Source organism: Triturus cristatus, chromosome 6 (assembly GCF_964204655.1).
Source record: "Triturus cristatus chromosome 6, aTriCri1.1, whole genome shotgun sequence".
Taxonomy (NCBI): domain Eukaryota; kingdom Metazoa; phylum Chordata; class Amphibia; order Caudata; family Salamandridae; genus Triturus; species Triturus cristatus.
In genome coordinates, this window is record NC_140589.1 from 589,423,625 (window position 1) to 589,437,765 (window position 14,141).

The window sequence follows — 14,141 nt, forward strand, 5'->3', positions numbered from 1 at the left end:
TTTGATTCTGCTGTGCTATTTCGGGCTCATGACACTTCCAGCTTTGCAGGTTTTGAAAGTGAAAAGGAGGGCACTGAAGTGCAGCCTGTCAGTGGGGGCTGGGAAAGGGACATTAAAGATCAGCAGGAAGGGTACAAGTGAACAGTGTTTAGGGACGCTGCAGATTACTTTTTTTGTGTTAGAGACAGAATAAACCAAACATTAAGGAGGCAGGATAAAGGCAGCGAACAGGAATTATATGGCCAGATTATGTGGCATGGCTAATCAAATTACGCAGCTGGAAAACCATATTATGGAGCAGAAAGTACCATATTCTGTGATATTTTGATACATTGTCATTTTAACACATATTAATAAAGTGTCGCAAAAATTGTACCTCATTAAGAAATCAGAAGGTAACGGCTTGGCAGTCAATGCGTGCAACTAGCCAGCCATTGTGCAACACCTTTTCTAGCACTTTTAAAAAATACCTCATGCCATATTAAGTAGATGTTGAAAGCTTCATCTTATGAGACCGGCTGTGGATATGCGGCAAGTGTGTTAAATACATAGGGGCAGATTTATGACAACTGGCGCATCCCTGCATATCAGCAGGGATACGCCAGTTATTATGCGCCACAGCTGCGCCACCATGGATGCGCCGCATTTATAATGCGGCGCACCATGGGGCAAAAACGGCACAGATGCGTGACGCATCTGTGCCGAAAAGTGGCGCATTGCTGGAGTTGCGTCGCAAGCGCGACGCAGCTCCAGCAATGATCTGGGGGGCCCTATCTATACAATGCTGCGTCAATCCTTACGCCTGCTTCAAGCAGGCGCAGGGTTTTGACGCAGCATGGGCTCAAAAGTGACTGAGTGAAATCTTGTAGATTTCACTCAGCCACTTTTAGGAGGCGTTCCTGCGCCGGAACGCCCCCACCTGCCCTGGAACGCCTACATGTGGCGCAGGGCTTTACAACGTGACGCATCTCCCAGATGCGTCACGTTTGTAAATACCCCGCACCATGGCGCAGGATTTGCGCCGCTGCTGCGTCCCAAAAGTGACGCAACGGCGGCGCAAAAGTGGCGCAAGTGCAACATAAATCTGCCCCATAGGGGCAGATTTATGAGCCCCCTGCACCACTTTTGCGTCACTTTTAACATGGGAAAAGTGACGCAAAAGTGGCGCAAAGGGCTCATAAATCTGGCCCATAATTATATGGAAAACGGCGCAGCATTGCTTACTTCCACTGGCCCTGGTTAAAGGCTCCAGACACTTGAGAAACAAACAGAAGTAGGACTCACGCACCTTTGGAATCAAATGCAGCAGTTTGTCGGGGAGGATTTAGCGGGGTGTCCATGTTCTCCTTGCAGAGTAGAAGAAGCAAGATTGCAACTAGCTCACAGAGTCACCATATTGCAAACTGCTTTTTCAAGGATTCTGATGCACAATGGCCTGGCTGAGATGGGTTAGCAAATTGGCAGAAGGCGGCGAGGAAGGGTAAAAAGGCCGATGTGCTACAAAGAAGAAAGATAAACCGCAACAGCTATGAAATAAAGGTTCCCATACATTCACGACTGCACACACCATGACAAAAGGTAGAGCATAACAGGTCGCTTACAGGACTGAAACTGAGAGATCTCACATTTGCCGTAGGGAAGATGCTGAAATAAGTGAAAGGGAATTATAGAGAACACGGGAAGATGCAGAAACAAATACGCATTCAAGCAGAGAATCGCTGAACTTGTACCAAATGAAATAAACCGAATGTTGTGTTAGTCAACAACACAACCCCCATCGGGGGAGAGAGTTAAAACTAATAGTTGTTCTCGTGCCACATTTTGAGTTGTACAATGTGAACATTATTTGCTGAACAGGCGAAAGGGAAGAAGATTTTAGGTTCCTCAAGTTGAAGTGGGGCATTTACATTTAAAATAATGACAATACGGGGGTGGGGAGGGAATGGGGAGGTTAGCGCTGCTAACATTTCACTTTTGAACACTAAAGCGCCTATTCCGTTTGGGAGACAGTAAAGGTCTACAATACATTTAAAAACAAATACGATTTAAATCCGGTTTTAGCCATTTGATCTAGCGCACATCTGCTTCCGAGGAACAACTGTTAACGTTAACAGTAACGTCTGATTTGTAGCATCTAGAAACGGCAGGGGTGCAGGATCAAGTGCTAAGTAGAGGGAAGTCACTTTACGTGTTGCAGCGGTTTTACACATGCACTGGTGGGATCACATGTGATCAAAGTCCTCTTGTCTGATGTGACTTTATACACCTGATGTGTTCATGTTAACAATGTGTGCACACATGTGATGTGCCCTTCCAGACGAAGCGCCCAATACATGATGACCCTGTGCACATGACGTGCCCTTGCATCGGCTCTGCCCGAAAACATGATGTACACATACAAATAATGTGCCTACAGCACAGTGCGCCAATTACATGGTATAACCATGCACAGAACATGCCTATGCCAGAGATGGGCACATACACAAGACGTGCTCCCACTTACAATGTACCTGTGCATTCGATGGGCCCGTTTTGTATATGATGAAACATGGATCATGTATCCGAAGAGCGTTATGACCATGAACAATGTGCAAAAACCAAAGGAAATGATGGACGGAGTGTTGAACATTGCAAGCACTCACCCCCAGTGCAGACGGCTGAAATGCCAGAAACCGGTCCTAGGAAGCTTGTTTCCGGTCCAGGGAAGACATGGCTTGGCAGTTGGGCTGGACTGTTCCCATGAGGCACAGGGTCAGACTGATTTGCATATGGCCAGGTCTGAACAGGGGTGGCAGAGTGGGCTAAAGAACGGTGATGGATTAAACCCAGATCAGTTGACTGGGGGTGAGTGCTTGCAATGTTCAACACTCCGTCCATCATTTCCTTTGGTTTTTGCTTTGTTCGCCATAAGTTGGCAGGGTATGCTCAGACGTGAGTCCCTTGCTCACTTTGCCACTGGATTCAAGCAAGCCTGGTTGAAGACGGCTGAAATGCCAGAAACTGGTCCTAGGTAGCTTGTTTCCGGTCCAGGGAAGACATAGCTTGGCAGTTCGGGCTGGACTGTTCCCATAAGGCACAGGGTCAGACTGATTTGCATATGGCCATGTTTAAACAGGGGTGGCAGAGTGGGCTAAAGAACGGTGATGGCAGGGTAAGCAGTTCGGGCTGGACTGTTCCCATGAGGCACAGGGTCAGACTGATTTGCATATGGCCATGTCTGAACAGGGGTGGCAGAGTGGGCTAAAGAACGGTGATGGAAAACCCAGTTGTTCGCCATAGACGTACGGCTGAAATGCCAGAAACCGGTCCTAGGAAGCATGTTTCCGGTTCAGGGAAGACATGGCTTGGCAGTTCGGGCTGGACTGTTCCCATGAGGCACAGGGTCAGACTGATTTGCATATGGCCATGTCTGAACAGGGGTGGCAGAGTGGGCTAAAGAACGGTGATGGATTAAACCCAGATCAGTTGACTGGGGGTGAGTGCTTGCAATGTTCAACACTCCGTCCATCATTTCCTTTGGTTTTTGCTTTGTTCGCCATAAGTTGGCAGGGTATGCTCAGACGTGAGTCCCTTGCTCCCTTTGCCACTGGATTCAAGCAAGCCTGGCTGAAATGCCAGAAACCGGTCCTAGGAAGCTTGTTTCCGGTCCAGGGAAGACATGGCTTGGCAGTTCGGGCTGGACTGTTCCCATGAGGCACAGGGTCAGACTGATTTGCATATGGCCATGTCTGAACAGGGGTGGCAGAGTGGGCTAAAGAACGGTGATGGATTAAACCCAGATCAGTTGACTGGGGGTGAGTGCTTGCAATGTTCAACACTCCGTCCATCATTTCCTTTGGTTTTTGCTTTGTTCGCCATAAGTTGGCAGGGTATGCTCAGACGTGAGTCCCTTGCTCACTTTGCCACTGGATTCAAGCAAGCCTGGCTGAAGACGGCTGAAATGCCAGAAACCGGTCCTAGGAAGCTTGTTTCCGGTCCAGGGAAGACATGGCTTGGCAGTTCGGGCTGGACTGTTCCCATGAGGCACAGGGTCAGACTGATTTGCATATGGCCAGGTCTGAACAGGGGTGGCAGAGTGGGCTAAAGAACGGTGATGGATTAAACCCAGATCAGTTGACTGGGGGTGAGTGCTTGCACGTCCATCATTTCCTTTGGTTTTTGCTTTGTTCGCCATAAGTTGGCAGGGTATGCTCAGACGTGAGTCCCTTGCTCACTTTGCCACTGGATTCAAGCAAGCCTGGCTGAAGACGGCTGAAATGCCAGAAACCGGTCCTAGGAAGCTTGTTTCTGGTCCAGGGAAGACATGGCTTGGCAGTTCGGGCTGGACTGTTCCCATGAGGCACAGGGTCAGACTGATTTGCATATGGCCATGTCTGAACAGGGGTGGCAGAGTGGGCTAAAGAACGGTGATGGATTAAACCCAGATCAGTTGACTGGGGGTGAGTGCTTGCAATGTTCAACACTCCGTCCATCATTTCCTTTGGTTTTTGCCATGAACAATGTGCGTCAATGCTTGTATCGTGGATACATACAATACACAAGCTGCTATACACATGATCTTCCCTTCCAAAAATACATATATACAGGTAATCTACATGTGCCCCCAATGTGAGAATACACACATACATATATTTGTGTTTTTATACACATTAAGTTCCTACACAGAATAGGTATGTGTACATTGTCTGTACGAGCATGCAGTATGACAGCACACGACATATGCGTGTACACAATGTGAACTAAAATGTGATGCGCAAAATCTCAAAAAGTGTCAATATACACAATCACTTGAAGAAACAGAACTGTTAACAAATGAAACCTCTGCAACACTGCAGCGATAAGACGTCATCTGCAGCTAAAAAAGGTCCTGAAATATTAAAATCCACACATAATTTTTACAAGCAAAGAATGGCCAAGATTAGGAGCAGATGGTTTCCGAAAATACCACAAATTCGACAATTAAACCACGTTACATAACGATGAGAAAAGACGGGAATGGGAAGAAATCCAATACACAAATCAACAAAGTCTCATAGCGCCGAGTGCGCGCTCACCCACATCAGCCGCCCGATTCCTTTCAGCAGGGGGTTATTACTGAGGACAAATAAGGACTGAGTGTAATCACAAAGACAAGGGTACAGCAGCTGCATGAGGATTTCTCATGCAGTCAAGGCAGCATCGTGAAACACATCGACTGGACGAGTAGGCACATTAGCCTCGAGAGCTACGAAGCAGGGTGTTGGTACACCGAAGTCCCGTCAAACTCGGCAATTGGTCGAAAGTAAAAGTGATCGCGATGCACTTAATGAGGCCAGCAGAGTGACTAGATCTGTGGTGGGGGAGAGAATTGAAGCACGGAGAGAGGCACGCAAAGCGCGCGCCCGCGCACATACACTCAAGCTCTAGGCCGGCCATGGCAGCATCTGGTAGCACTTTTTTTTACCCCTTTACTAAAAGTCGAGGAAGCAGCGCATGCGCTGCTCTAGGCTCGACCTAAAAACTGCTTATGGCAGCTATATATATATATATATATATATATATATATATATATATATATATATATATATATATATATGCCAACAATTTTTCCCTCAGTTTGAAAGAAAAAACAGGGTCGCACTCCAGCGAGTTGTGATAATCCTTGATATTTTATTCACAAATCATCCACAGGTTCCGAGATGCACAAGAGAAACCAACGCGTTTCGTCAGCGTCCGCTGACTTGCTCACGGTTAATTCGCTCATTCAAATCAAGTGTTTTAAACAAAATACAGACAGGAAATTGTCATACCCTCCTTTCCTGTCATGTGCGGGGTGGTTAAGAATCCCCGGATTTCTGGGAAATGTAGTCCCATTAATTAACCAATGTTTACTTATGAAATCATCTGGATTTTAAACGAGAGGCTAGATATCAACATAATAATGATATAATTGCAATGCCGAATGTTACGCAACATTATTTTGGTTCAAAAATAAAATAATTTTCATGGCTCGTTAGAGTCCCGTGTTTCAATGACACAATCACATTGTAAATAAATGCCCTCTAGTGGGTCGACATTGCTGTGTGCCCTCTGGTGGGCCTACATCTTGAGAACAGGACTACAGATTTAGAACATAATATACATTATGAATTTCAGAAAATATTTGCACAAAATAACCATGTGTACAGGTGTATAACAGTGTTATTAGAAAAAGTCAATATGTTTATGTTACTGTCTAAAGATGTATGTATAATTCTTCCGACTGGTTCAGACCAAATGGTGTCATGCTTCTAAAGTTGATGATGTGTCGTGACTCCTTTTGTCTTAATAATCTCTCCCGATTTCCTCCTCGTGTGTTAATTGGTACTGTTTCGATTCCGAAAAACTTTAAAGACTTCCAATTGCTGTTGTGGTGTGTCTCCATATGCCTCGCTACCGCGTTGTTTTTGTCAATTCTTTATGTATGACGGCAAGAGGTTATCCCATTTGTGATCCACCAATGAGGTGGTACCATTCCAAGGTAACCGTAGGTTGAAATGGGAAAAAGTTCAATCCCAGGTTGACAACTTAGCAAGGATTAGGGCGTTCGTAGTAAATCTGACTACAGAATTGGTGGCCTTCGACCAGGGTCCAGGGAGTGCCCAGGGTAAGTCCTTCGAACAGGCATATAAAAATGTAGTAGAGGAGGTAGGGAAATTTTTCTCAATCCAGAACAAAAAGGGTAGCGGGGACAATAAAAAAACTAATATGACAAAACTAAGTAATCCCTGGTACTCGGCCCAGTGCAAGGCAAAAAGAAACGAGATTAGAACTGCCCTGCGTAAAAAGAGTCAACCTCTAGTTAGTGTAGCTAGGAAAGAATATGCAAAGGCTTTGGAGCAGGCCAAACGAGAGTGGGAGGAACAATACTGGCAGGATCTCAAAGCAGCTTCCAACAGGAAGAACCCACGGCTGTTTTGGGATCTGATTAATAAAGCCAGGTCGTGTAACTCTCCTCCACTAGTCAATCACATAACCAGCCAGCAATGGCTTACCCATTTCTCAGTATTGTATGGTGGGTCAGAAGTGGCCCACTTCCCCCCTGATCATGCTTCTAGGGTTCCCCCCCTACTGCCGGTTGAGGATCCCTTTTTGTCTGCTGAGGTGGTGCTGGCCATCAGACACCTGACCCCAAAGAAAGCTGCTGGCCCAGACGGGATACCAGGAGACCTCCTATTGGAAGATCCGGAAATATGGGCTAAACTTATTGCCCAAATAATGAATCTGATCTCCAAGGGATTCCCCGTCCCAGACTCATGGAAGGGAGCGGAGGTGATCACTGTGTTCAAGAAGGGTGCCAGAGAAGATCCTGCTAACTACAGACCGATCAGTTTGATCGATGTGATTCAGAAGGTGGTTGGCAGGGTCATTATACTGAGGGTAGGCATCTGGATGGAAGAGAAGCATGTTTTGTCTCACCTCCAAGCTTGGTTCCGCCAAAGGGTGGGCACGATGGACCAGGTCTTCCGCTTCTTCGCGATCTATTGGAAGACAGTCACCATCAACAAAGATAGCTTATACCTGGCTTTCATAGATCTCAGGATGGCGTTCGACCTGGTCCCTCGTGATAGGCTGTGGGAAGTTTTAGAAAAGATGGGCTTTCCAAGCTCTCTTCTAGGCTTTATTGTGCAACTCTACGAGGGGAATTATGCGAGGATCAGATGGGGTACACAAGGTCAACTGACCGAGAGGATTCCCGTGAGGAGGGGTGTACGTCAGGGATGTGTTATGGCTCCAACGCTGTTTTCTCTCTTTGTGAATGGAGTGGTGGACCACCTGAGAGAGGTTCCGGCTGATGCTCCATCCCTGGCAGGCGAAAAAATCCCTACACTCCTCTTCGCGGACGACACCATTTTGATCTCCAAGACCCCGACAGGCCTCCAAAGGCTTCTGATCCGTTTTAGCACCTTTTGTACTGAGAGAGGTCTTACCATCAATACCTCTAAAATAAAGCTCATGGCCCTAGCACCCTCTACCAGATTCAGAAATAACTTCTTGCTCAATGGTGAGCCTTTGGAGCTGGTAGACTCTTTTGATTATTTGGGCATTAGGGTTAATAACCGGATGAGCTGGAAAGATCACTTGGCCAAAATGTTGCTAAATTTCAAAAGAGTCTCAGGGGCGGTCTTGAGAGAACATCGGGAGTCCAAGAGCAAGCCTGTGGCACCGCTCCTTGCTATTTATGAGGGCCAAGTCTTACCATCTGCCCTTTACGGCTCTGAACTATGGGGGTTCGAAAATATCCCAGAGATAGTAAAGTCTGAAAACAAGTTCTTGAGAGATCTGGTTGCCCTTCCTGTTTCTACTCCGCTAATCCCCTTATGGGCAGACATGGGCAGGCGCCCTCTTGAAGGTCTAGTGCGCTTGCGTCCTTTACTTTTTTGGGTTCGCTTGCGTAGGACTAGGGAGCTTCAAAAGTACGCCGCTGCCCTAGATGAATTAATTTTGCTCAACACTAACAACAGGATCAGGTGGCTGAGCAACTTGAGGCAGATGGTTGTTCAATTGGGTCTGAGTGATATCTGGAAAAGTCAAACACCACCACTGACACGTCTTATATTGCCATGGTATGCGCAGTAGCCAAATTCTTGGGAAGCGCTTGGCAGTTACGCATGAGGCGTATCAAGGCCCTCCCCCATCCCATCTAATTGCGGAAAGGCCCTGGGCTGGTTACCCCCACCCTGTTTGATAATTTTCCCCTTGTACTTCTTATTTTAATGGTGAAACAGGAGTTGTTGGATGTATTTTAGGCTTGGTGTTTCTTGCATTATATTTTTATTGTATTGTAAACTGTTCTTCTTTTATGATGAATTTTTTATCGAATAAAGAAAGAAATGTAAAAAATGAGTGAAAGGCCGACAGGCACATTTATTTTGTATTCAACTTCACTTGGCCATGTCAATCTTCTTTGAGGTCGCAGTGTGAGCGTCTGAGGGTGACTTTGAATCACAGCTAGGCATCAGCAAACTCCGGATAGTTTTGTCATTCAGGTAAGCTATCAGTTTTGCAGGTGTCCCAATTCAATATGCAGGATAATATAGAATAATTTTAGCTACTTCCAGGATGATGTTTCTGTACTTTTTCATGTAGCAAATTACTCTTGTACAGTACATACTGTGAACTGATTGGCACCACTTGTTTGCACGATTGAAAGCTCTGGAGCTGTGGTTGAAGGCGCTGTGAGTTTCTTACAGTGGGCCAAAAAAGTAAACGGAATACATGGCCATCCAATCATCGGCTTGTCTGCACGACGCACAGGGCAGTGGTCACATATTTGAGTTGTTATTGTGATTTTGTGTGAATGGGTGTGATGGGGCCCCCTCATGGGAGTACACAGTTTTCAAAATTATGACAAGGTGTAAGTAAACGAAAATCCAGTGGTTGCTCGCTGCTTAAACTCATCCCTAATTTTCATTCCTCACCACTTTCAAATGTCACCAGCCACCACTGACGAAAAGCAAGATGGTGAAACCCTTCTTTGGCTGTCCACTTCAGGTAGCCCACTTTAGGGGTGTGACTAGACTGTAAGTAAAACACGCCTCCTGGATATCCAATTTCCCGCCTGCTCTGGTGCCAAGCGGGCCTCAGGGCAGGGGGTGGTGTTTCCCAGGTTAGGGGAGAGTCTGGGGTTTCAATTCAAAGGCGGTAGAGGCTTTGAAGCCTCTGGCCTTGAGGTGCTAATCTTCTAGCCATCCTGCTAAAGGAGGTGTGATCACCTTCTACCGGGCAGGCGTTGTTCCTTACCTCTGAGAGCACAAGCTCTCACCTGTAGGGGGTTAGAAACTCATCTGTGGTGTCAGGCTTGACAACACCAGTCAGCCAACAGAATAAGTGAGTAGTAGGGATACAGGGGATATCTCTAAGGGGGTATCTCTAAGGTTCCCCCCGGTTGCACGTCTTCGTTTGTCACATTGATCTTCAACCTGGGCTTTAACTTCCTTGAAGTAGGATTTATGCATCCAAAGAAAATGAAAATCTTAGAGAATATTTGAATGAATTTTTAGAAATTGGATTCATCCATTCATCACGGCCTTATCTCCTTTAATGTATGTTCCTTGGAAGGGGAGAGAGCTCAGAACTTGCATTGACTTCAGGGCACTTAACCAGGTCACAGTGAAGAACAGATATCCTTTGCCATTGATTCCATCCTTATTAGATCAAAGGAAGAAGGCAAAGATTTACAGTAAATTACACTTAAGGGGCGTATCATCATGTGTGCATCGAGGAGGGTGACGAGTGGAAGACCGCATTTAGAACTAAGTTTGGTCTTTACAAATACCTTGTCATGCCTTTCAAGTCGTGCAATGCCCCAGTTGCCTTACAATACTTTATAAATGAAGTATTGTATTAATTTATTGATATTTGTGTAGTGATCTTTATTATTATTATTTTTTCACAACACATTTTATTCGTTTTTAAAGGCACAAAATGGGCGAGGCCAGACACGTACATTACATATAATGCAAAAGACATAGTGTACCTGATTTTATCACTCCATAACAACTTGGCCTGTAGAACACCAGGCCAGATAATTAACAAACTACACTGAACCCTGCTGATTATTCGCAATTGCGTATTTATTTTTAAACACATGTCTTTTAGCTATCAATTTTATCTGTCTATGGTGCGCTAATATGACTCATGTGTTGCCTAGGGGGATTATGAAAGGTCTGAATGTGGCAAGGAGGGGGTAGGTCAATGCCTCAATATGGTAATCTATATTAATGACATATTGATCTACTCAAATCCTGTCACTAAAATACATAAGCCATGAGAAGTACATATTACAAAAACTGTGGTACAATCACCTGTTTGCCAAATCGGAGAAATGTATGTGTCACATTACTAGTGTGAAGTTTTTGTACTGTACTGGATTGTATTGCAGAATATATATAGCACTTACTACCCCTAGGTTGGGCACTGAAGCACTTGCCTACTTTAGTAGCATGCTGCGCCGTGTGTAGTGACTGGTTGGAAGGATGTTGTTTTTGTTTTGATACTGGTGCATGATGACCATTGAGGTGCGGTTATCATGTTATGGGAGAGGGCACGTAGCAGTGTGTTTGATAATGTGTGAGAGACAGATGCAGAGCTGCATGGTTTTCAGTATGCTGATAACTTTGAATAATTCTGCAGGTCCCTTTATAGTACTTTATATTATATAGGCTGCTTAGCTGGCTATTTTACTTGGTTGGCCAGTCTAAGATTGTGTGCATAGTTGTGGTGCTGAGCTCACATGGTTGGGGGGAGAGAGAAGTGGAGAGGTCTATTAGGATGATCATTTTTATTATCATCCCATATCTGAGTGTTTGTGAGTTGTAAAGAAGTGGTCATATTATATAGATATTTGGGGCCTGCAGTGGTGGACTATATTAAAGTCCTCCTAATTGTCCAGCAATGTGTGGCAGATCTCTTTAGTTATTCCATTCCTGTTCATTTGGTGATTTTAGTTTTGGCTGTACAGGGCTGATGATGGACCACCCTTTGGAAAGTAGGTTCTGCTTTCATGGTTACCCCCACTTTTGCTGGTGTCAGTATGGTTTTTTAACTAGTCTGACTGGGATCCTGCTAATCAGGACCCTAGTCACTGTGCTTCCTCCCTAAATTGGACTTGGTAAGTACTTTTGTAGCTCCACAATTGTCTACTGGTGTACCCCTGTAAGTCTCTAGCATATGGTACTAAGGTACCCCGGGTTTAGGTACACCAGGGGACTTCCATGGGCTGCAGCATGTATTGTGCCACCCATTAGAGATCACTCACACTGTAACTACTGGCCTGCTATTGTAGCCTGTGTAACTTTGTTTTCTTATATCTAAGGTCACTACACTCAAAACCTATAAGTCACCCCTAAGGCAGGCTTTTCAATCCTGATGGCAGGGTTCTGGGTCATAAGTGTGAGGGTGCCCCTGCATGAGCAGGACACCCCCTATAAACCCCGAAGTTGATTATTAAGGTTTGGAAGTGCAGTCAGCCATTTTGATACATATAATGACAATGCGTCACTACAAGATGGTTAACTATATTGTTATTTTAATTTTAATTTTATAAGGCGCACAGCTACCCTAGGGTTTCCCGGCGCCACCTGAAAGTGCACAAAGAAAAGGAGAGAACTGCATATTAAATAGCCAAGTTTTTATACCTCTCTGGAAGATCTCATAAGAAGATTCACTACGGAGACCTGCCGGAAGGGAGTTCCATAAAGAAGGACCCAAATGGGAAAAGGAGCGATCGCCCAAACACACTAGTCTCATCCTAGGAATGACAAACTTCGCCTGAGTGGCTGATCGAAGTGTGCGGGAAGGAACATAAGGGTGAACAAGAGTCATCAAGTAGGGAGGAGCCTTACCAGATTTTATCTTAAACATAAGACTCAAAGCCTTAAACTTAATGCGGCATTCGATCCTGAGCCAATGAAGTTCTCGAATTGAGCCTGAAATAGACACAGTTTTGGGGATCTTACAAAGCTGCCGTGCTGCAGCGTTCTGTACTAACTGCAGCTTACGTAACACTTCCTTAGAGGCACCCAGGTACAAGATGTTACGATAGTCCAGCCTTGAGGTGATAAGCGCCTGGACCACTGTATGTTGGGCAGAAGAAGGTAACATCCATGATTTATTTTCTTAGCCATCTAAGGACAGTGAAGCAGGTAGAGGCTACTCTCCCTGCTTGCTGCTTCATAGACAATTGATCGTCGATTAGGACACTCAGATTGTGAACTTGATGTTTGGATTGAGAGACTGGACCTATTTCTGCGGGCCAATGTTGTGGACCCCACAAAGCTTTGTTATTGCCCACAATCAACAGTTCTGTTTTCTCTCCATTGAGTTTTAGCAAGTTTTTGTGCATCCATTCCGCAATATTCCTCAAGCCAACCTGAAGTAAAGACGGTTTAAATGCCCCATCAGTAGAGAGGGAGAAGACAATCTGGGTGTCGTCAGCGTATGAGAATAGAGACAACCCAGCTTCCTCTGCGATCAACGCCATAGGCCTCACATAAATGTTGAATAATAGAGGGCTAAGAATAGAGCCTTGAGGTACACCATACAATGACTTGGGAATCTCGGAGCACGCTACTGGCGAAAACACCTGGAACGTGCGATTCGTAAAAAAATCAGCAAGCCATTTGAGTGCTCTATCAGTCACCCCCAATTATTGTAAGGCCTGTAGTAGCACGGTGTGTGAGACAGTGTCAATAGCGGCACTTAGGTCTAAAAGTATAAGAGCCACAGTGCCGCCTGCGTCTACTTGTTGGCGTATCATGTCCGTAACCCCAAGCAGAGCGGTTTCGGTTGAGAAACCCGCTCTGAAACCAGATTGAGAGCAGTGAAGAAAATTCCGGGAATTCACAGTTGGAAGTTGACATGCTTTTCCAGAATTTTGGAGAACACAGGAAGAAGAGAGATGGGCCTAAAATTGGATAGCTGAGTAGAGTCAGCCGAGACCTTTTTTAATAGCGGGAGGACCATTGCATGCTTCCAAATCGATGGAACAATGGCCTCTTTAAGAGATGCATTGAGCAACTCCATAATCAGTGTCAAGGAAGATAGTTCAAACTTCTGCAAAACAGTGACCAGAATGGGGTCTCTAGGGGAGCCCGATTTAAGGCTTCCCAGAATCCGCCTAAAATAATTACTTTCTAGGGGTGGCCAGAAATCAAGTTTGTCAGCGTACTCAACAGACAAATCAGCCTGAATGAGCCCGACATTTGAAGAGAGATGGAGATTCCCAGTTAACTGAGACATATTATTCAGTATTGATTCCTGGAATGAGCTATAAATTTTTTCAGTTTTACTCAAAAAAAATATAGCAAGCCCCTCACATTGTGAGGTACTTAAATCAGGGGAAGCAGGGAGACTATCGGCACCAGACACATTTTTAACAAGTTTAAAAAGTTGCTTGGGATTATGCTGTGTTCTAGACACTATAGTGGCTGTGCCGAACCTGGGCATGTTTGGTAGCAAAAATGTTGGAATCATACGCCAACAACATTACTAGTGTTGGAGGTATGATTCCATGCAATGAGGGGCTCCTCCAGGAAGCCCCCAGTACTCCTGGTAACAGCCTTCCAAGCTAGTGTTGCTTCTGACTCCAGACACGATTCTCCCCACCTGCTGCTGAGTTG